Source organism: Lissotriton helveticus, chromosome 4_2 (assembly GCF_964261635.1).
Source record: "Lissotriton helveticus chromosome 4_2, aLisHel1.1, whole genome shotgun sequence".
NCBI lineage: Eukaryota > Metazoa > Chordata > Amphibia > Caudata > Salamandridae > Lissotriton > Lissotriton helveticus.
The window spans coordinates 5,297,514-5,320,542 of NC_136064.1; positions in this window are offsets into that span (position 1 = coordinate 5,297,514).

The following is a 23,029-nucleotide window of genomic DNA, read 5'->3' on the forward strand; positions in this document are numbered from 1 at the left end:
ACGACCTCGGAATTGGGAACCACCACCGATCTGACACTAGACCCCCATCTGACTAAAAAATCGACCTTCTTTCCTCAATTACCGGCAGGTACTATTATAGACGCCTTACATCTAGCAGTGACCCATGATCTGGAGAAAGAACACTATAAATACCTCAGAAAACTTAAATTCTTGCCACAAAATATCTCCACTGAGGAAAGAATGGCGATATAAACATTACAGAACAACAAGGATCTGATTCTCAAGGAAGCAGACAAAGGGGGCAACCCAGTGGCCCTAGATGTGGATGATTGCATCAGCGAGGCACATCGCCAACTATCCGATGAAACGTGCTACCAACTCCTCCAGCATGACCCAACTCAAGGAATACTAAGCACACTCAGAGTTTCGACTCACAGGGAAAAGAACATAGTTGATTCCTAACCCAGTTTTCATTTCCCAATGCCCTGAGGAAGCCCGAGGCCAGATGGCCGGTGTAAGGGGGCGAAACGCGTGTTGGCTGTGAATGTTCTTGTTTTGTTTCAAAGCAGTACAAAACACATTGGAATTGTTCCCAGGAACAAGTGACTTGTCTTACTCGTTCTGACAAACCGATAAGTTATGTCCACAGGGTGAAACGTTTTAAGCATATCAAAAAATGCCGTAGTGTAATTTGGGATCAGTCTTTCCATTGAAACAACATTATTATTTTTTTAATAACTTTAGCCCTCATGGGCGGATCTGCACAAAATATGGCAGTCATTTAGCATAGTCAGCTAAGGTCCAGCACATCAATTTTCCGTATTTCATGCAGTTCTGTGCAGGACACAAACAGTTAAGAGGGAGGTGAAAACAATGTGTTTTCTCATTTTAACTCCCGAAGGATTTTTGTTCGCATTTATATCAAAAACGATGAACAGATTTATGCCAAACTGGGCTTGCAAGTAGAACTTTACTCAGAAAATGCGCTTTGTTGGTTTGATGAAATCCCTTCAGTAGTTTTGAGATATTGGCATCTTAAAAGGTAACCAATGGGATTTAAGGGCTTATAACATTTTTAAATCATGGTCATCTAAATCGCGGAGGATCCGCTGACCGGATCCATAGACATCCGCGAATCCAAGAATTCCATAAATAAAAGGCTCCCAACGGATGAGAGAGCTTTTTTCCAGTCTCCCATTTCATATCTGTGGGTCTACAAAGGCATTCAACGTTTGGAGCACTCTTATTGGCTGGCCACAAGAGAAAAAGCTATCCTTCTGATTCCATTTCAGGATGCGGGCACGTGCCTGCATTCTCAAAAAACCCTCAACGGTCACATAGTTGGGAGTTCCCTTAGACTGCACCCCATGGTCTAATTTAAAATAAAGCGAAATAGGTAGTGATATCCGTAGATTTTTTGTGGGTGTTAATACTTAATAGTACTTACCTGCAAAGTATTATCTCATGTAATATGGTGACTCCTGGTGTAAATTGAGTCAATCCTACCTGCGTGCAATGACTTCCAATGTAAGCCTACATTGTAATGACTCCTGGTGTATAGTGCTCTCAGAGAGGGAAATCGCTCAATGCCCCCCATGCACAGGGAGAAAACTCAAACTATGATGGGTCACATACAACTCATCTACCGTGAGTGGGATAATTTATTTTTTATTGTCAGCTCTCCAGTTTGAGATGTCAAGTAAGAGTACTGGTTATGATTAGTCTTTTGAGTTCAAGCGGGATTCCTAAATCAGACATGGATGAGCCTGCAACGGGGTCTCTGACGCACAGTAGCAGGTAAGTCAGCACAATCAGATCCTGATTAGAGAACCGCCATCTTGGTTCGAGGGAGCAACGCCCATCCTCTAACCTGGAAAGGGGAGCCTTGAGTGTACCTTCTGATCACCTGTCATGGTCTTCTGCAGGTGGAACATCAAAAACCAAACAGAGCATCCTCAGCAGACTAGCAGATACTCTAAGCAGAAAGACAACTGGAAAGGTCCTGAAAAGGAGTGCAGGAGTGGAACAACAGAGCTTTCCACACAGTGAGTAGACATTTGTCCTCTCTTTTTAAAGGGAATGGCGCAAGCCAGAGCACGGTCTAGTACATGATCCAGGCAATGGTTTTCGCGATCGCCAGAACCAGATTTATAGTGCACAGTTTTCTAAAGCTAATACCTGGAGGAATAGGTGAGCAAAAGGGACTAATATGCAGTAAATGTGCTCGTCGCCAAGACCGGTGCTTATTACTAATTACAGGAGGGGAAACTCAGTATTGGGTGCAACAACTGACCTGGAACCTTGTAGGACCATTATTTCCTCTGGACATTTTCCTTCAACTGATCTTACTCAGTGCTTCAGTATGAGAGGTCCTATGTCAAAGGAACTATGCTTGCATTGGTGTCTGTGAAATATGACCTTTGTCCTTCAAGCATTGTAGATATACATATAAGGGTGGTTCTAGGGTTTGTATGTCTTCACCATAGATCTGTGAGGCCTTATTTACTTCCTAAAAAACAAAATAAGCCTAGTGGGATAAAGATTTTCTTAGGAGCCCCTGACCTGCTGTGCAACTACCAGGGCGACCCAATAGCAAGGCTGCCCAATAGTGTTGACACCTCTTCCGGCCGCTTGCTCCCACCATGCTACACTTATGGTCTCTTTATCACTCTCTCTCTCTTGCAAGTTCTTTTTCATCCCTGCTTTATCTCTTTACTACTCTTGTCCTACCTTTCTCATCTTCTGACTATCTTTCTCTTACTCTGGGCCACAGTCTGATGATGAAAAATACATTCAGGTCCCTAAAATAGGCGCCTGTGCCCACCGAAGGCACCGCTTGCATTGCAGGTATTCTTGTATAGATACTTTGCGGTACTTCGCTGCCACGTGGTACTATTTCTCTTTGCATTGATTCAGTCTAATATGAGCAGCCGTCCTTGAATGAATTTGGACGGATAAGGATCAATAATGTTCCTGCAGCAATATTGTTAGCCTGTGTTTATTTACCATTGATTCTCGATAATGAACTCTGGAGTAATGAAGCGCTGCTAACTTCATCTTCTGAACACATTTCCATACAATAGGATATAGAGCTGTAGCTTTGTGCTAAGTGAGAGAAATGCAGCTGCAGCGAATGCGGAAAGAGGCGGCATCTTACTTTGGACATGATAGGACAGGACACTGGCCTCCATTAGAACAGGTCAAGTCCAGTGACGGCTCCTTATCAGGGGCTCCGGAGCTCAGCCCTATCTCTCATGAGGTAGCCCCATATTCTGCCCCTTGCCTGTCCCCACCCTGCACACTATTTAATTTAGCAGTGTTCAAGAAAACTCTACTTTCGTGTTGGCATTGTTTCCAGAAGGAGGGGGCCGAGAGGGCTGATCGCCGTTCCATCTAAAAACTGTGGGGCATATTAGCAACAAATAACGATGATTATTGCAAATATGCGCTTAGTGCATTATTTTTTACCGACGCCTATCGCCGGATATTATCGCAGAGATAACGTGCTATTAGCAACGTTTATCTCCAAAGCGATAAAATATTCGGCGATAGCGTCTCAATGCGTGAATATCGCTGGAAATCTAGCACTATTCAGGCATTATCGCTAATGGGGACTTAACCTGAATATCCACCTCCCACTGGATATACAGGTTAAGTCATGGTCTGAGCAGGTGTTTGGTTCTGGCAATATTCGCGTTTAGAGCGATTTTTTTAATCGCTTCGCCTGCCTTGCTAATAGGCGATAGCTGTGTTAGCGACTGCTTTCAGTCGCAAACAGGTTGGGTACACCCACTTTGCATGTCATTAGCGATAAATATCGCTGACATGCAAAGCGGGCTCAAAACCTGTAGCTATCGCGTATAAGCTGTCGCTAACTGCTGTTAGCGACAGCTTGCTAATAGGGCAATAAAAATATTGCCGCTTTAGCAGGAAAAAGTCCCGCTAAAGCGGCGATATCACCCTTGCTAATAGGGCCCCTGTCTGTCTGGATTGTGCATATGAGGTGCATTGTTCAACTACAATCCCCTATCACAACCACAATCTATTTTATTCAGCAGCCATATTGAGCAAGCCTCAAATGGAGCTTTCAGGGCGTACATCAGTGCATCCCTTAGGCCAATTAGAAGCCACGCAGAGCACCAGGGGCATGATCCTATGCACTGTGCCAGCTTCTGATAGGGCCGTGCTTCCAGTCCTATGAAGAAGCTGGGAGAGGGATTGAGGTGGGACTCCCCCCCCCCCTTTCAAACCTGTTCTTGCTGCTCTGTCTGGTTCCACGTTGGTAATCATGGCTTGCTGGTTCCAATGCTCAGTGCCAGAATCCTGCTCTGCTGTTGTCTTGGAGCCTTCAAGTTGCCAGCAAAGAAAGCAACCCAAGCAAAAAAAAAGAGTTGCCTCTGTGCATGTGTGTGAGTGTTTGTAAGTGATTGAGAGCAAACAAGACTGAATTAAAGTGTATGTATGTTTGAGAGTGTCAATGAGAGTGAAAGTGAGTGAGAATCTTAGTTTGAGAGTGTATGAATAAGTGAATGTGAGGTAGGAGTGAGTGACTGGAAATTGTGAAAGGGAGTGGAAGTGAATCGGGTGTTTAGCTATTAATGGTGCAGCAGGTGCCGCGAGGTCAGAGGCGTGGACGGTTTTGCAGGTTGGGCAATGGTAGGATTAGAATACTTAGGTGACATTTGGAGGGGTCAGGCTATGTTTCGAAACCCCTTCGACAGGAATATTACATGGCGGAGATGGAGTATTCTAAATACCTCCGATTGGGACATGCGCTGCGATGCCATATTCGGGAAGGGGAAGTACTACTGGAGGCAACGCCTCTTGAGGACCGTCTGCTTCTCGACACCATACTTGGAAAAGGGATATCCACGATCTATCAAAAAACTCCTAAATAGCTCCCCTGATCCACTGGAGACCTTGAGGGCCACATGGAGAGCCGACCTGGGCGACTTGGATGATGGCAGTGGCCATACAGAGCCCGTGTGACAATTAGAGCTAGGTTCAGGTTGGTTCCGCTCCGGATTCTCCATAGGTTTTAGTACTCAAGGTCCCTGCTACGTAAAATAGGTAAAGCTGACACACCTTTATGACTTTGGATCAAGAGGGCACTTTTGTCCACATACTATGGGAGTACCCACGGATCCAGCTCTTCTGGAGGGGGGGAGATCACTGAGATAATGTCCCTAGTCTTATCATTGACCATGCCCCTAGAGCCTAAACGGTGCCTCCTGGTGGTAATGGGAGAGAAAACATAGCAGAGGCATCAGAGGATCTGGTTGGCATTAGTGGCAGGAGTGGCAAAGCGTAATATAGCCCATAGTTGGGGTAAGACCAACCCCCCAGAATTGAAGACTGGGAAATAGATCTCAACTGCTGCCAAAGGGCAGAGAGAGTGGTGTACCAGAGTAGGGGATGTCCCGGAAAGTGGGAAAAGGTTTGGGGAGCTTGATGTGCTTATAGAGGATCATGACCGAAGGTGAGGGAAAATAACAGGTGGGCATGTTGTCCTTTTTATTTACATTGTGGTGGAAATGTGGACTTTCTTATGGAATGTATACTAGCATTAAAAGTCCCATTCTATTTGTTTATCCTAAATTCTGGAGAGCAAAGTTGTATACATGTCTTCAATCATTTGTACGATGAGCTTGTAGATTAAATAAAAATACTTTTAAAATACTCTTGCACCCTGAGTATGTATCCCTACCCCACCGAACTGTTGCAGGTGTGAGTCTGAGCTGTATGAATTTGTTTTGGTACGTTGTCCTTGTGGCTTGCTGTGAACCACTGACTGATCTGAAGTTCTAGCCTGGAGACTGCAAGAAGACATTTTGTCCACCCAGAGAACCAGCAATCAACCTATAAAGTGCCGGCTTTAGTGGTGCCTTGTACCATGAAGTGGCTTCTCATCTACACCTGTTGTAAAGCAGCTTGAGCATCAGAAGAGCTCTTACCTCCCTCAAAAGTTGCCTGGAAACCAATGGACCTTCCCTCTGCTGCTATCAGAACTTTGTGGTGACCATGCTTCAGCCTCTTCACTCCACAATCTCTTCCTCAGAGAACAGAATTGAGAGGAAACTTCTTGGGCATCAGACTCCATGCCCAGGAGCTTTCACTGTGCTTGGCTACAGATTCAATACGATTGCAATTAAAGCCATGAGTTCCCGCACACTCCCCCCTGCTTAGCAGAGAAAGTATTACAGAGTAATTTGCTATATTACTAAACGTATTATAAATGCCTAATATTACTGAACATATCTTAATAACAAAAATCTTATATCTTTCTGTAAAAATAAATGTTGCCTGGACATTTAGGCCCTGATTAAGAGTTAGGCAGAGTGAAATTACCATATTGAATTCTGGTCTGCCCGATAACAACTGGCTAGGTGCTCCTCTAGCTGTTTTTTCCAGGGTAGGGAACACCAAATGTGATTTTACCCAACGAGGCTTTGGCGTGCACTGTCCCTCCGCTCCACCCCAACGTTTTTTCTAGTAACAGGGAAAGATTCAATGCTTTCCTCTGATAGAAGAAATCGTGCACTTGCCGCCCCTACCTTTTCCTTCTCTCTTCCTCCATCCCACCCTAACACAGAAGCTCCTACACATATTTACCTCCTTCTGAGAGGAGGTGATTAATGAGTGTGCCAAATACCATGCAAAATATCACATGTTAATTCTATGTCAACACAGTTATTCACCATTCCGAGTGGTTTAACTCGTAATAGGTGGAATTCTATGTCAAGTTACAGGGGCATATTATCAAGAACGGCGTCAAAATTATCGCCACTTCTGCGGCAGGAAACTGCAGCTAAAGCGGCGATAATGGGCTTGATAATATGCCCTTGTGAATTCCCCTAGAAGCCCATGTTCACACCGGACCATGGGCTCCTATGGGAATTCACAAGGGCATATTATCAAGCTCATTATTGCCGCTTTAGCAGCAGTTTCCTGCCGCTAAAGCGGTGATTATTTTAATGCCGTTCTTGATAATATGCCCCACAGTTGGTTAAAAGTAAATCTTTCTGCTTGGAATTCATAGTCAGGGCGTTAATCCATTTGAATGATAAATGTGCTGCCCGGACTGCAAGTTGATTTTGTGGGCCCCTGAAAGTCAAAAAACATCAAATAAAATAGAAAAAATCAATAAGAGCTTTTTGGCTTTGTCAATGTGTTTATTTGCCATGTTGTTGTACACGCATGACTGAAAGTAAAAACAAATATGCTATAACTCTACCAGTGTTGACCATGTTATGGCTTAAACCCTTCCTCAAGGACAGAACTTTTCAGGCGTGGGACTAAGTATGTTTTTCTGGTATTTTTCCTTAAAAGGTGGAGTACCTCAGGGCTCCACATTAAGGGCCCCATTAGGATGTCGGGCGGATTGCCTCCGCCAGGGTGGCAATCCGCCCGACAAGCACTCTCGTTTTCCCCTCCGCCAGATTAGGATGGCGGAGGGGACAGCGGCGGATGGAAAGACCGTCCGCCGCTTTACCGCCGCGGTCGCCTTGCGACCGCGGCGGTAATAGATTAATATGGTGGCGGTGTCCAATGGACACCGCCACCCATATTACAATGGCAAAAAGTAGAGGCCTTTCCGCGGCGGCAATGCCGTCACGGAAAGGCAGGCGGAGATTGCTGCGGGGGCCCCCTGCAGGGCCCCCAGGTTGCCACCACTGTCGGGGGGCACATGGGGGGCACCTATGGTACCCCCCCACATTTGCATATGCAAAGCGGCAGGCACCGCGCGGTGCCTGCCGCTTTGCATATGCAAATGCAAAAAAGCATTTTTAACATTGTGGCGGGCGGTGCAGAGTGCACCGCCCGCCACAATGCTAAAACTACAGGATGTGCCCCCCACTGTGGCGGACACATCCTAATTCCCCCCACCGGACCCCCGCCCTTATGACGGGCGGTGCCGTTCTACGTTAGGGTGGCAGCGGACAATGTCCGCCCGTCATCCTAATGGAGCCCTAAGTCCCACTCTGTTTAACATTTATCTACACCCTCTTGCAAAACTGGTCCAGTCTTTTGGCCATTCTATAGTTTGTATGCTGATGATACGCAATTAGTTGTATCGATTACTCCAGAACAAGGAACCTACTGTAATCAACTTGTCCCCTGTCTTTCAGAGGTAGCCAACTGCTCCCTCAAACTAAACACAAACGAGACTGAGCTTATGCTGCTAGAAAATAATAAAGTTAAGAAAGAGCATCTACCCTGGCCGGAAAGCTTAGGAGCTGCCCAACCCTGAATATTAAAATAAAAAGTCTGGGCATCTGGTTGGATGACACGCTTACAATGGAAGTACAGGAAAACTCACTAGCTGCAAAATGCTTTGGCACTCTCAGATTTCTGTGGAAAGTGCTAGATCTGGCACAAGGAAGCGTCATTCAGGCCCTGATTATCTCTCGACAGGATTACGGGAATTCCCTGTATTTAGGTTTATTTATTTATTTTTATTTATAACGTTTTATATAGCGAAGGATATCAGAGCACTTTACAATTTGATGCAAAGGTAACAAATCAGAACATTAGTTCTCCCTGCTATGTCAAGAAAAAGCTACAAACTATTCAAAACACCGCTGCTCCTCTCCTCTTCAGAATCCTAAGGCACTGATCCACAAGGAGAGCCTTGGCTGACCATCATTGGTTACCTATAGAGCAATGAGTTCAATTCGAATCACTGTGCATCACCCACAGGTCTTTTTACAGAAAGGAGCCTAAAATCCTTCATGCCCTGGTTGAACCTTGCAACCCGGGCAGATCTCTACGGTTCACTACTCTTTTTCTCGTAACAACACCCAGTATCTGCAGCTCCGGATGGGGTGGTTGCCCCTTTAAACTTCTGGCATCTAGACTCCGGAACTCCTTGCCTCGCACATTGCGTCAGTTGGACTCTGAAATGGCCTTCTCGAAAGATCTAAAGACATGGCTTTCTCTAATCTTCCTTTGCTCAGATCGTATCTGGGCTGACTTGTGACCTGCTGGTTTGATTCAGTGCTGGGAAGCCTCTGGGTAGCTATGTGCTCTAGAGTAGATTAGATTATTTCGTATTTTTTTTATTTGTCAATGCTTGTTTTATTTAAGCATTCAAAATAAATAAATAGATGTAATGGAAGTGTTATAACTGGGGGCCTCTAGTTGGCAGAGGTAGATACCACTGTCCAAATAGGGACCCTTGCTTCTAGTCAGGGTAAGGAGGATACACTCTTTAGATAACCCCTGCTCACCCCCTTGGTAGCTTGGCACGAGCAGTCAGGTTTATCAAAGGCAACGTGTAAAGTATTTGTAACAACACTCACAGTAACAAAGTGAAAACACCACAAATGTACTCCGCAAAAACAGTTTAGAAAAATAAAGGTATTTATTCTAAACTAAACAAGACCAAAACGACAAAAATCCAACATGCACAGTTCAAGATATGATTTTCCAAGAGTTCCTAAGGTTGCGTTGAAATAATCCACAGATGCGTCACGTTTTAGCCAACAGTACCTTTAGATGCGACAAAAGTTCCAAATGAAAGCTGTAGCGTTGAAAAGCAAGCGATGGGTCACTCCTGAGACCCTGGGGAGGCGATGTGACAACCCCACTGGGCGCAGCGGGTGTGTTGCGGTGACTCCGGTCTGTATGGGGAGGGATGCGATACCTTGCGTGGATTCCGGTGCACAGGTTTCGGTGGAAGCGGCTCGCAAAAGGTACGATGCGACGATCTCCGGGCCTTCGATGATCTCCGGTGCAACGACGATGCGTGGTTCAGCGGCGATCTTCTCCTCTCGCTGCCCCTTAATGCGATGGCTCTGCGACGACTCCGACGGTCCGCAAGCAAGCAGTGCGACGATCTCACCCAGTGACGACAGGCTCTGTGACGATGCTTGCAGCGATGATACTTTTCCCACACCGGACTGGTGCATCCCGCAAATGAAGGATGCAACAGCTCTGGCAGCGGCAACAGGCGCTGCGACGATCTCGACCTTCATAGCAGCGGGAATTTCCTCACACTGACGGGGATGCGCTCCGCAAGCGAGCGATGCGTGAAAACTTGCAGAAAGTCTTTAAAATCTTGGTTTCCAGCTTCCCAACACAGGTACAACTTCCAGAGGCACCACAACTTGCCCAATCACTCTAGGAATGACAGAACTCTCTCAATAGAGTTCAGGGAAGCTGGGGTTGAAGTCCTTTTGTTCCTGGGACTTCATAACAGGGAGCCAGCTCTTCTTCAGGCACTTGGAGATTCCTTCAAGCAAGGGGACACAGCACAAAGCAAAGTCCTTCCCCTCTCCTTGGCAGCAAAGCAACTGCAGGTCAGTCCAGCAAAGTAACGGGCAGGACAGTCTTCCTTCTCCAGTCTTCCAGCTTTCTCCTTGGCAGAGGTTCCTTCTTGATTCCAGGATGATCTAATTTTCTGTTGTCTGGGTAGCCCTTTTTATACCAGTCTTTCCTTTGTTCTCTAGAGGCAGAGAGGCCTTGGCCAGAACCAGTTCAGGTCAGTTCCTGAGCACTTTGTTTTTCTGTCTTCTCCTCTCCTTTCAGAGAGAGGGGCAGGGTCGTCAGCCGCCCAGCAGGAGGTGGAGCCAGCATTGTGGAAGCCAGGCACAGTCCTATTCAGGCCTAGGTGCTATCCCCTCCCACTACTCAAGATGCAGATGCAGTAATTCAGCCTAGGGCTGACTCATCCAGCCTCCTGGGGGCTTCCCAGTCCGTCCCTGTCACTCACAAACCAGACAGTCAATTCACAAACAGGCCAAGGCACACAGAAAGGTCAGACAGGAGAACAGCCACTTTCTAAAATGTATTTATTTATTTATTCAATTTATATAGCGCATTATCACCAATAGGTCTCTAAGCGCTTGTACTTGGAAAGACCGAACATTATAGAAAGCAGGCAACCAGATTATATCATACCCCACGCATCTCGGAAGAAGACCGTTTTTAACATTCGCCTAAAAGGCAGTAGGTTAGGTTCCTTCTGAAGGCAGAGTGGTAGTTTGTTCCAAGCTGCCGGTAGGGTAGTCGAGAAAGCACGTCCACCGAGGGTAGACATGCGGTAGCGAGGGCTAACCAGAAGAGTGTCCTCAGACGAGCGCAAAGTCCTCCTAGGAATGTACTGCACCAGCCTAGCTTTAATGTAACTAGGTGCATTGCCATAGACTGCCTTGTGCGCGATGCACAGACCTTTGAATAAAATCCTCTGCCTAATGGGAAGCCAGTGTAATTGGCATAGGAGAGGAGAAGCATGCGTACTTCTGGGTTTTCCAAAAATCAGTCTGGCTGCATCGTTCATGACTATTTGCAGTCTTGAGAGTTGTTGCTGAGGGAGCCCAACATAGAGGGCATTCCCGTAGTCCAAACGTCCTAAGATCATTGCGGATACCACAGTCCTTAGAGTAGAAAAGGACAGCAGTTGGGAAATTTTACGCAGTTGCCTAAGGAGGCCAACGCATGTGCCCACAACAGAAGACACTTGATTCTTCATAGATAGATTACCATCAATATGGATGCCCAAGCTTTTCACCACCCTAGCTAGTACTGGAGTCCTACCCAGCTCCTTGGGCCAGAAGCGATCGTTCCACGGGTTGCCCGAGATGGTAATGGGCAACACTTCGCTCTTCTCTGCATTGATCTTCAAGGAGTTGGTGGACATCCAGTTACTCGTGAACTTTAAGATGTTATGCAGCCTGGCTTGGGCTCCAGATGAATCCTCAATTTGTATGATAGTCTGTGTGTCGTCAGCATAGTTGTAAATCTGACACTCCATCTGATTGAGAGCAGAAATCAGTGGCTGTAAATATATATTAAAAAGGAGCGGTGAAAGGGCAGAACCCTGCGGAACTCCACAGGTTATGGCTGCTGATGTGGATACCAGGTCTGACATCTGAACCCTCTGCGATCTTCCCAGCAGGAATGAAGTTAGCCAGCCTAGAACGGTCCCCCCGATGCCCAGATCTCTCAGACGCTTCAACAGTAAATTATGACACACCGTGTCAAACGCAGCGGAGAGATCTAAGAGCACTAGGGCCCCGGGGATCTTCTTATCAGCTCTGCATCTTAGTTCATCCAAAATGGATAACATCACCAGCTCTGTGCTATGATGTTTTCGGAAGCCCGCCTGATTTCGCTCTAACAGGTCGTTGGTCTCCAGATGTTTCGAAAGATACGTCAGAACATGCTGCTCAACCACTTTAGCTAGGAAGGGTAATTGGGAGATGGGCCTATAGTTCTTTACATTTTTAACATCGGCCCCTGGCTTCTTAAGAAGCGGGATCAGCCGGGCCTCTTTGAAGGAAGTTGGAACCTGTCCCGTCTCCAAAGACCTATTTAAGAGGGTAAGGACTTCCTCTTCAATCCCCGACATAGCGAGCTTAAAAACACTAGGAGGGCAAGGGTCCACCTGAGAGCCAGATTTCACTCTCTCCACCAAACTAGCAAACATCTCCTTAGTAATCAAAGGTAATGTGTTTAGGGAGTAGTGTACGTCAAGGGTATCTGGCATAATTTGTAATGGACAGTCAAAAATTGGAGTCCGAGATATTTCACCCCGAAGATCTTCAATTTTACTTATAAAGAAATCCTGGAAGTTCTGACAGTCTTCCTGAGAGAACTCCGGTTTCTGCTCTTTAGTATTTCTCAGTTCCGTAAGTACTTTGAAGATTTCTTTCTGCGGGTCACGAGCTGTCGCAATTCTGGTCTCAAAAAACTCTGCTTTGCGAGCCAGAATAGCTTTTTTATAAAGTGCAAGCTCCTGCACGTATAGGCTCTGGGCATTAGTGTTATAATCCCTCCTCCAGGCTCTCTCCACTTTCTGGAGAGCCTGTTTCTTAGTTCTCAGGGTATCGTCAAACCAGGGTGCCCCCATACCTCTATCCACCCATTTCACCTTTTTCGCCGGAGCAACAGCGTCAATGGCTTTCTTCAGTTTGTCAAATAACTATTGACTACCAGCCTAGATGTTCTCATTAGCTATATTTAAAGCGGTGGAATTTAATAAATGGCCAACCAGCTCTTCCTTATTTATATTATTCCATCTCCTTACCATTTTCCACGCCGCTCTCGGTCTGTTTCCACCCCTGTGGATCTTCCTCTGGCCCCTAATTAAATAGTGGTCAGACCAAGCACATGGCGCGGTGATGACATGGCCTGGGATAGAATCTGTAGTCCATACCATATCTAAGGTATGGCCTTTTTCGTGGGTAGGACCGGTCACTAGTTGGATCATGCCTAAGGCCATTAAAGCCTCTTCTAGGTGAATTGCTTGCCCTTCCTTAGGGGAGAGCTCCCAATGGAAGTTAAAATCTCCCATTACCATCAGGTTCTCATAACGGGATCTGAGATCATGAACAACCTCAACAAAGAGATCCAAGAAAGTTGGTTTAGCCCAGGGAGGACGGTACAGCAATAAGATGACCCAACAAGTAGTACCCATCTCAAATTTCACTCCTAGAACCTCTGCTCCACCTAGACTTTCAGTGCATACTCTTTCTGCCCTCCAGCAACTATTATAAAAAAAGCAACCCCCCCTCCTCTCTTAGTGCCCGTGCGATTAAGCCAGATAGCCTTGAAATTCGGGGGGAGAGAAGCCACCACATCTGGGGTAGAAGAATCCTCAAGCCACGTTTCCGTGACCCCAAGGATATCAACCCGGCCGTCCTGTAGTAGCAAAAATATTTCCAGATTATGCCTCTGCAAAGAACGAGTATTTAAAAGACCATACTTCAAAGTTGTATTAGCCATCCAATTTCCCCTCCCCTCCATTGGCCGCGAGGATTTGAGCAGCCCTTCCTGTCGTAACAGAGTTATGCATTCCTGGGTAGGCTGTAAATCAACCTGGTTAAGCTGTACTAAAGCGTTTCTACAATACTTGATGGATTGACCAGGGGTTGTGGCCCCTGGTCCCGGTTGGTCGTGGATGGGCGTAGATGGGCTCGCCTCTGGCGAGCCTTCGGCGCGCCCACGGCGCACCCGCTGTGCGCATACGCTGCGAGCTTACATGTGGCAGGTTTAAGTAGGCGTCGTAGGTAGTCGCCTGACAGCTAGAACGCTGCCCCAAGATGGCGCCCACAAAACGTCCCAACTATCCCCAAGATGGCGGTAGTAGTCGTAGCTGTGGCGAGAGACCCGCTAAACAGCGGTGAGGATACAATTTAGAGTGCAGGTAAGCGGGCATACAGAGTTAAAAGATGTGCAGTGAGGAATAATATCCCACCAATTTAAAAGTGAATACTAAAAATTAAATGCCTCGCAAAAACAAAGCTGCACAACGCGCTAATAAGCCTCTAAACGCGATACTTCTCTGAACCTTCTCCTGAGCGATTGCAGTTTTACCTTGTACAGGACCAGCCTGCAAGTGAGAACGTCTTAAGTAGGCGTCGTAGGTAGCCGCCTGACAGCTAGAACGCTGCCCCAAGATGGCGCCCACAAAACGTCCCAACTATCCCCAAGATGGCGGTAGTAGTCGTAGCTGTGGCGAGAGACCCACTAAACAGCGGTGATGATACAATTTAGAGTGCAGGTAAGCGGGCATACAGAGTTAAAAGATGTGCAGTGAGGAATAATATCCCACCAATTTAAAAGTGAATACTAAAAATTAAATGCCTCGCAAAAACAAAGCTGAACAACGCGCTAATAAGCCTCTAAACGCGATACTTCTCTGAACCTTCTCCTGAGCGATTGCAGTTTTACCTTGTACAGTGCTGTACTCAAATACAGGATTTAAAAACCATCTTTCCTAAAAGATGTATTAATAAATTCTGAGTTCAGGGATACCAGACTTGTATGTCCTATCTTGCTCCTATGGAAAGATATGCAGGTAAACATTATACTCAGCCTTCCCCATTATAGACTATGGGCAAGATGGCCTTTCAATAGTGAAAAACTAAAATGGCTGTAATTCACTACCAGAGCATGTCACCCACACTAGTACATGCTCTACCTTTCACATACACTGCACCCTGCCCAGGGGGGTACCTTGGGCCTTCCATAGGGGTGTCTAATGTGTACAGAAAGGGAAGGGTTAGTCCTGGTCAGTGGGGACACTGGCCAGGCCCACATGGCAGTTAGCAACTGCCCACAGGCACTGCGGTGGCAGGCCTGAGACACCATTTTAGGGCTACTCATGTGGGTGGCACAATCAGTGCTGCATGCCCACTAGTAGCATTTGAATCACCAGCCCTGGCACACCCAGTGCACTTTACTAGGGACTTCTTGGTAACACAAATATGCCAATTATGGATAACCAATCACAGTAACAATATATACAGAGAGCATAGGCACTTTAGCAATGATCCGCAGTGGTAAAGTGCCCAGAGTCCTATTGCCAACAACCACAGGTCAGGAAAAACAAGCATTTACAATGCAATGGTCTCGGCATTATTAAAGGTAGAGCTATTGGCATTGCTCATGACATTTTTTTTTAAAAACCATAAATAAATAGCATTGTCATTTACATTGCCAATAGCTTAATCGTTAAATAAATGACATTGTCATTTACAATGCCAATAGCTTAATCGCTCGCATATGCATGACCTATTGCATTTACACCCACACAGAGCCACACACATACAGAGCCACCCATACAGTCATTCACATAGAGCCACCCACACACACAGAGCCACCTACACAGAGCCACCCTCACACAGACAGAGCAGCTCACACATAGAGCCACCTACAAAAAAAGCTATCCACACAGAGCCACACACACACAGAGCCACACACACACACACACAGCCACACACACACTCACACAGAGACCCCCCCCCACACACACACACACACACACACACAGAGCCACACTCACACACACAGAGCCACACCCACACACACAGAGCCACACACACACACACACAGAGCCACACACACACACAGAGAGCCACACACACACAGAGCCACACACACACAGAGCCACACACACACAGAGCCACACACACAGGCAGAGCCACACACACAGACAGAGCCACACACACAGAGCCACACACACAGACAGAGCTACACACACAGACAGAGCCACACACACAGAGCCACACACACACACAGACAGAGCCACGCGCTGCAGGTCCCTTCTATACAATAGTGCGCAGTTGCAGGCGAGAACTAAAAAATAGACACTATCAACTTATCCTCTAGATATGAAATTTTACAGTTCGTGTTTTATGAATTTATGGCGATTTTTAATCTCTAATGCGTGACGCTTGCTTCTCCCTTACTGAACCCACACTTTTTACTCATCTGCACGCACACACACACACCCTTATCACAGATGGTCACTGAGTAGCCCACACATGAGAATCAAATTGTTATTTGCTGCCTTCCTTCCTACTTGATTCCTTTTGGCTGCGCGCACATACATACACACACACACACACGAAGCACATACACTCTGTCCACACACTACAATCGTCTCTGAAAGTCTGCACAATTCAAACATGTATGAAGTTAACCCTCTTCCACTCTGCTGCGCATGGTTTTTCTGCTGTTGTGGATACAAAGCTGTATGTACTCTATTCCTGTGTACTTAATCCAACCTGATTTGCTTACACCAGGCTTTTTCGTTGCCTCACATGCGGATAGGTGTACACACTGCTTGCACACTACTGTCACACACATAAACACACTCTCTGCTAAAGCTCCATGTACTATTGACCCATGTACACGCCTTGCACGCATACACCCTTCTTGTGAACACACGAGACTGCTTCCTCTGCCTCACAAATATATTATCAGCTCCATGTACACCATGCCTGCACACTAATCAAACACATTCACGTACTGCGCTTACACACAGCCTCCTTCCGGGCACATCAGACTGCTGTCTTTCTACCTCACAGGTATATCGGCAGCTCCCTTGTCGCACTGCCTGCAGGCCTCTCACACATCATGTACACACCCTCTCTAGTGAATTCCCCATGCTGCTTCCTTTGCCTCACTAGTATATCTCAGGATCCATGTATACGCACACACACACACACACACAGTCTCTCCCCCTCCTGAACACGCCATTCTGCTCTCTCTCTGCCGCACAAATATAGCGCCAGCTAAGTGTACACACTACTCCCACACACACACCGTGCGCGCGCACACACACCCCCAGCCCTCCTGAAGACATCAGACTGCTCTCTGCCTCACAAATAGATACATCGCCAGCTCCCCTGAGCGCCGGAGCAATTACTGGATGAGAGGAGAGTTAATGACATGGAAATGGGCAGGGCTTTCCCATCCTCCCAGGAGCGCCCTGCGGTGCACAGAGAGGCTCCATTAACGATGGGAGCTCTCATGTGTCCCTGTGCGGGGTATTCCTGAAAAAGGATCCCGGGACCGGCGGTGCACAAGGCCCAGAGGCTTGCGGGAGAGAGACCCCGACGTCAGAGCACAGACCCACCAATGCAGGCGCGCGTGGGCAGCCGCGGGGGCTGGGTGCACTGACGGGGCTGCAGATAGGAAGCCATGGGGAGAAAGGGGGCACAGGGAGTGCCCCCGGCGCTGCAAGGCCACCAGGGGCCCTAATGCCAGCAAGGGCCCCATGGCTGGATAATAAAACACAGCACAGAGAGTCACTTTTTCTACTACTCTGCCTTCCTGTGCAAACCTAAACTCATAAGCGGTGCAATACGAATTGCTTCCATTCAACTAATAAAACTAACATATGCGTTATGTGTTGTAGGTGAAAGGCCAGGGACCTGAATTCATGTCTGTTGTGACACTGGCTGAAGAAGCCACACTAATGCCAACATAGCCCTCATAGCGCAATCCCAAGTGCGTGCCCCTATAGCGCAAACGTATGACACTCAAGTGTATAGTGAAATAAATTGGCAGCTGCCTACAGTGACCTTTCAAAACATTCATCTAGTTCACTGCACTTCAGAGCAATTTTGACCACAAAGTCAATGTGCCTTGTTGAGACTTGTGTCCGCTTCAACATCACCCGATACTTAAAGAGCACCCGGAGTTTTGGAACGCGTACTGCTGATACTGACTTTTATCCAACAACACGTTGCATTCTTTATCTGATCATGAGCTTTACAAAGCATGAAAGGCGCCATTAGACAAATGGCAAAATCGGGCTGAAGGAATCACACACAGGGTTAAGGTTTGCTTCTTACCTGCCACACAGCAAGTTCTTCCCACGAGTGGCTGTTTCTGTCCAATGCAAACTTCTGCCGGAAACTCAGCCACCCTAACTCTGAGTCCTGCAGTTTCTTCTCATAGCACTCAAAGCATGTTGCCGTAAAGCGAGACGCTTCCGCCAGAACGCCCCGACCTGTTACCCTGGCCACCAGCGTCACTGCTCTTCTCGAGGACGAAATGTTACTCTGCTAAACACAGACGTATCGAAAGTCAGAGACACAAAAGAAGGGTTGGTTCCTGCGGCGGAGTTCTTTAACAACTAGAGCGCTAACGTAACACTGGACTATACTGCCTTAAGGACCATGCTGCAGGAGAGTCTAGCTTTAGAATGACACACTTTCGCAGTACTAAGTAAATAAAAATTCGAGTAGATACTTATTGCAGAATTAGAAGGGACTAAAAATATTTATTGAATTTATTCATTTCCATTCTATTTCTATTTTATTTTAACTGCCATATTTTGTTCTCGTATGTATTCTGCTATTAGCGCTTTTGTCGGAGCACAAACCAATATTTGATAGCCATGAAAACAAGGGACGCGCAACAACAGCAGACACGCAGCATTTAAATGGCGGCCGCAAACATCCGAAAATTTCGGATTCGGGGGCGTGTTTTTGGCGTCCTGAGTGACGGGTGACGTCACAGTCGAAAGAACGCAAAAAAACACGACCCCGAATTCGAAAGAGACGGGGCTTTATTGGAGTGATGCCTCTCTCCTCCAATGGCTGGCCTCCGTTTAGTAAGCCAGCCAATGGAGGAGAGAGGCGGGTTTAAGTCCCCATACTCCAAATCATTAAATCTCCTCCCGGAGACTGCGCAAGCGCAGCCTTCGGTCCTCGACCTAAAAATACTGGGGGTGTAAGGCAGGGAATTAAGACGGTTAAAAAGTTGACACATGATGCATTTGCTCAGAGGTATGTGCACGAGTAAGTATACCCGTGTATAGTTGCTCATGTGATAACTGAATTCACAAAAGAATTCCACAGATTTCCAAGGAAAACTGTGACAGTCATAGCTTCCCAGTGAGTACTACTGGAAACTTTTCTGGTCTGCAAATAATTCGTAAAAATGTACTACAAACCTAAGATAAACCTACACAAGTAATTGGCCCAGTGAGCACGTGTGATGGACGCAACATTCATTTACATTTCACAAAGTCACTACCGCCCTCAACAGCTGGATGTCTCTGCAGATTATTTCTCTTCAGTGTCTGAGCAATAGATTACTTGCATCTATATAAAAATAATAATAATAATAATCTATATCCGGCAGTAATCACAGCCATAAAAGATAAAAGAAAGGAAATATGAAAAAACAACAATTCATTTCAAAGTTCATATAAAAATGTGTGCAAAATCGCAAAAGTCCTAGCAGCCATCAGTCACATCTAGAGTTTATGGATCTTAATGCTGCTCTCAGGAAATTAATTACTTCAAAAAGCGTGTGATTAGTGGGCAGAAGCTGCAAATACAATAAAGCAATACGGGCATGTCTAAATCCCAAGTCTTTTAAAAGGGGTTTAAGAAAGTCTTGCATAAGAGAACAAAATGTATGGTATCCTGTGGAGACCTATTGTCGCAGCCACAGGGAGCTCTAACCTCTACATATAAAACAAAGCCAGCCGGAGATGCCAAAAGGTGGTGGAGCCGATTAAATCTGAAACGGGTTATTAAAAATCTGTCAGAGGCACTAGTTAAAGTAGAGAGATATTTCTCCATACCCTGGACTGATTTAACTAAAACATGCCCTCTTACCATGGGTTTTCTAAACTCGTTCTCCGCACGGTAGGCCATGGCGTATTTGTAAAACAACTCTTTTACTATTTTAATATCCCGGAATTCACTGTATCATATTTCAGGAAAATGTCTGTTCTTCCTAGGGCCGTCAGGGTCTCCTTCACATGCCGTAACCAGGGGATTTTGAACGTGTGGGCTAGTGAGGCAGTCTAGGATAACGGAGCGATTAAAAGCTGTCTCATCACTAGACTAGATCTTCACCAAGCACAACAAAAGCTTAACTGCCACCAGGTCAGTTACGTACTAAAATCCTAATTCTTGGTGTATGGAAAACGAGGGGGTACCCTGGGGGATTTTAAAAATGTGTCTTAAATATACATTTTGTGCAGTCTGTAGTTTGTTGACCGCCGTATTCTCTTAGACCTCATTCCCGTACAGGTCCATAGAAATGCAAAAAGACTGGTATAGCTTTAAAATCACCTCAGATGACCAGGTGACTAGTCTATGGGCGTAGTTGGCAATAGCTCCCATTGATTTTTTTCATGTCCTTTCGCTTCCCCTCTTACAGGTGTTTCCACTCTTATTTGCGTCAAATAAAATTCCCAGGTATGAAAAAGCAAGGACCCTGGCTAAACTGTGGGTTCCTGCCTTGAATGTCTTTGATCTAATCGCCCAAGTGCCTATTTCCATGACATACGATTTTGTGAAATTGAGTGACAAGTCCAACCCATTCATAAAAGAAACAAACGCATCTATCAAGGCCTATAAGCTCATTGGTGTTTGTGCCTCTATAATATTGTAAACACAATTAATAAGTTTGTTTTACCTTCGGGAGACTGCTGGAATACTACTTCAATGCCAAAACTGCAAGCTTCCTGTTACTTGAGCCACACTCTAGTTTTCTACTACTGAATTTTCCAGTCAACCCTCCAGTCCTATCTTTTTGCTTCTAATCTGGGAAAACCTCTTTAGTTAACAATAATTCTATCTGCACATTTCTACAGATGCCAATAATCCCCTTATATCTGTAAATTTCCAACAACTAAACTTTGTTTTCACGCTTTCTGTCTACTGCGCTCTTGTACACTTAATTACTAACGCTCAAAATAATAGCAAAAATAATAATTACCATAAGTAAAGCACTGGTGCCACAAATTGAATGGTGTGTGGTGCTCAGAAACGGATTCTATCCCCCCATATCAGCTGTGCAGCTTTAACCTAGTGAAAGGTGGAATAAAGAGGTAGGCGCTGGCAACACAACCAGGCAATCCTGGCATTTGGAGAAGAATTCAAAGAAAAACTATGAGGCATGCACTCAATCTTAACAAATATTCATTTATTTATTTTACACAATAATTACTGGCTGAATGATGACGTCACAGGAATCAGTGCCTTTGCATGCAGGTGGAGTTTTGACGTGGGTGCCCCGGTTAATATAAATCCAGGTTGCAAATATCTGCTGAGGGTTTTTGATTTCGGATTCAGGCTTGTACATGGTTTTCACCCATTCCCGAGTTGCACATTGCGCCGCCGATGCCTAAGAGTTGTTTCTTTAATTTGAAGAGGTTTCTAATGCGTTTCCCCCATTAGACCCTTGTGTAGAGGGCCCAGGCCTCGTGCCTCCGTCGCCTCAAGCCTAGGCTGTGCTCATAGTGTTTCTTTAGGTCACATCTAAACTCCTGAGAAAAGACCATCACTCTGGTACTCTGCGAGAGACAATGGATCCTTATGCGGAAACACCTCTGATTCAATATCATTTGCGTTGACTCACTCTAGTAGAAATAAAGAGGGGTCCTACTTCCTAAAGTGAAATTACGGTCTGTGCTCCTACATGTTCGGGGAGTTCCTCTCTCAGAAAAGCGCTCCAGACACACCCGATGTGATGCCAAAGGGACCTTTCCAACCGACCCTGCATGATGAGGTGCCTTGAGGCCTTAAACACTATACAAATATCACGATGAGGTGCCCTGAGGCCTTTACCAGTGTTTGCTACACTCACAAATAGGATTCCATTCTGTTGTGGTATGGCAATGCCTACCATTTTGAAATGAGAGGCACACATCACACCGCTCCCAGAATACACTAATTAGCTAATTACAAAGCACAAGACAGAAGGGGGTCGATTCCGATTTGGGAAAAAACGCTCCTAATAGCCGTTCGGAGCGTTTTTCTCATACGAATCGTACCCTGCAGCGTCCCCCGTACGTACGACGAAGTACGATTCGTACCAGGAGCCGTACTGTCGTACCAGACACCGTACGACTCTAATCTCCGTACGATTCTCCCTCGGAACCCGCTGTACGCGACATCTGTACGGTTCGCAGCTGGTTTTTACGACTCAGCAAGTACGATACATGTCGGGTACGCACCTTACGACCCTTTTTCTACGGGAGCTGAAAACAGCCGTAAAAGCAGAGTTCACGCCGAAACAGGTACGGAACGGCCCCCCGGGTACAGTGCGTACCCCCCATGATCACAGGGGTACGCACTATACGCCTGCGATCATGGGGTGTACGACCCGTACCCCCATTGTACGATCGGTGTATGAGCCGTACCCCATGTACGATCGGTGTACGAGCCGTACCCCATGTACGATGGGGGTACGGCTCACACCGATCGTACAATGGGGGTACGGCTCGTACACCCAATGATCACAGAGGTACGGTGCGTACCCCTCGATCATGGGGTGTACGGACCGTACGGTGTGTATGTGTTTGTGTGCTTTTCTGTACGACTCGCCCTTACCTGACGTGGACCGTACGAATCGCGTCCTCATACCCCGGTCCGGATCGTACTCGTCGGGTCGTACGGCATGTGTACGAGTCGTACGGTATGTGTACGAGTCGTACGGTTCACGGTTTCAGCCTTGCAAAACGTACAGATCGCAACGATTCGGACGGATTCACGGAATACGGATCGTACTTCGTGACTCGGACGGACAGGTACGATTCGTACGGAAAGGGCTCTGGATACAAATCGTACGGACGTTTTTTTTCCCGAATCGGATTCGACCCCAAAGTGTCCAGGTAATGTAGTTCGCTTACTCCAGCCATGACGTCCTAAAGGGACAGGAACTTGTCGGAGCCGAGAGCGCGGGAGAGCGAACACGCATGCGTCGTTCTTCATGCAGAGGCGTCCACAGGCGTCCCTTTACCGACAAGCCTACATAATAAAGCCCACATAGAAAGAACATTCACAGGACCAGGAACCATAGGTCC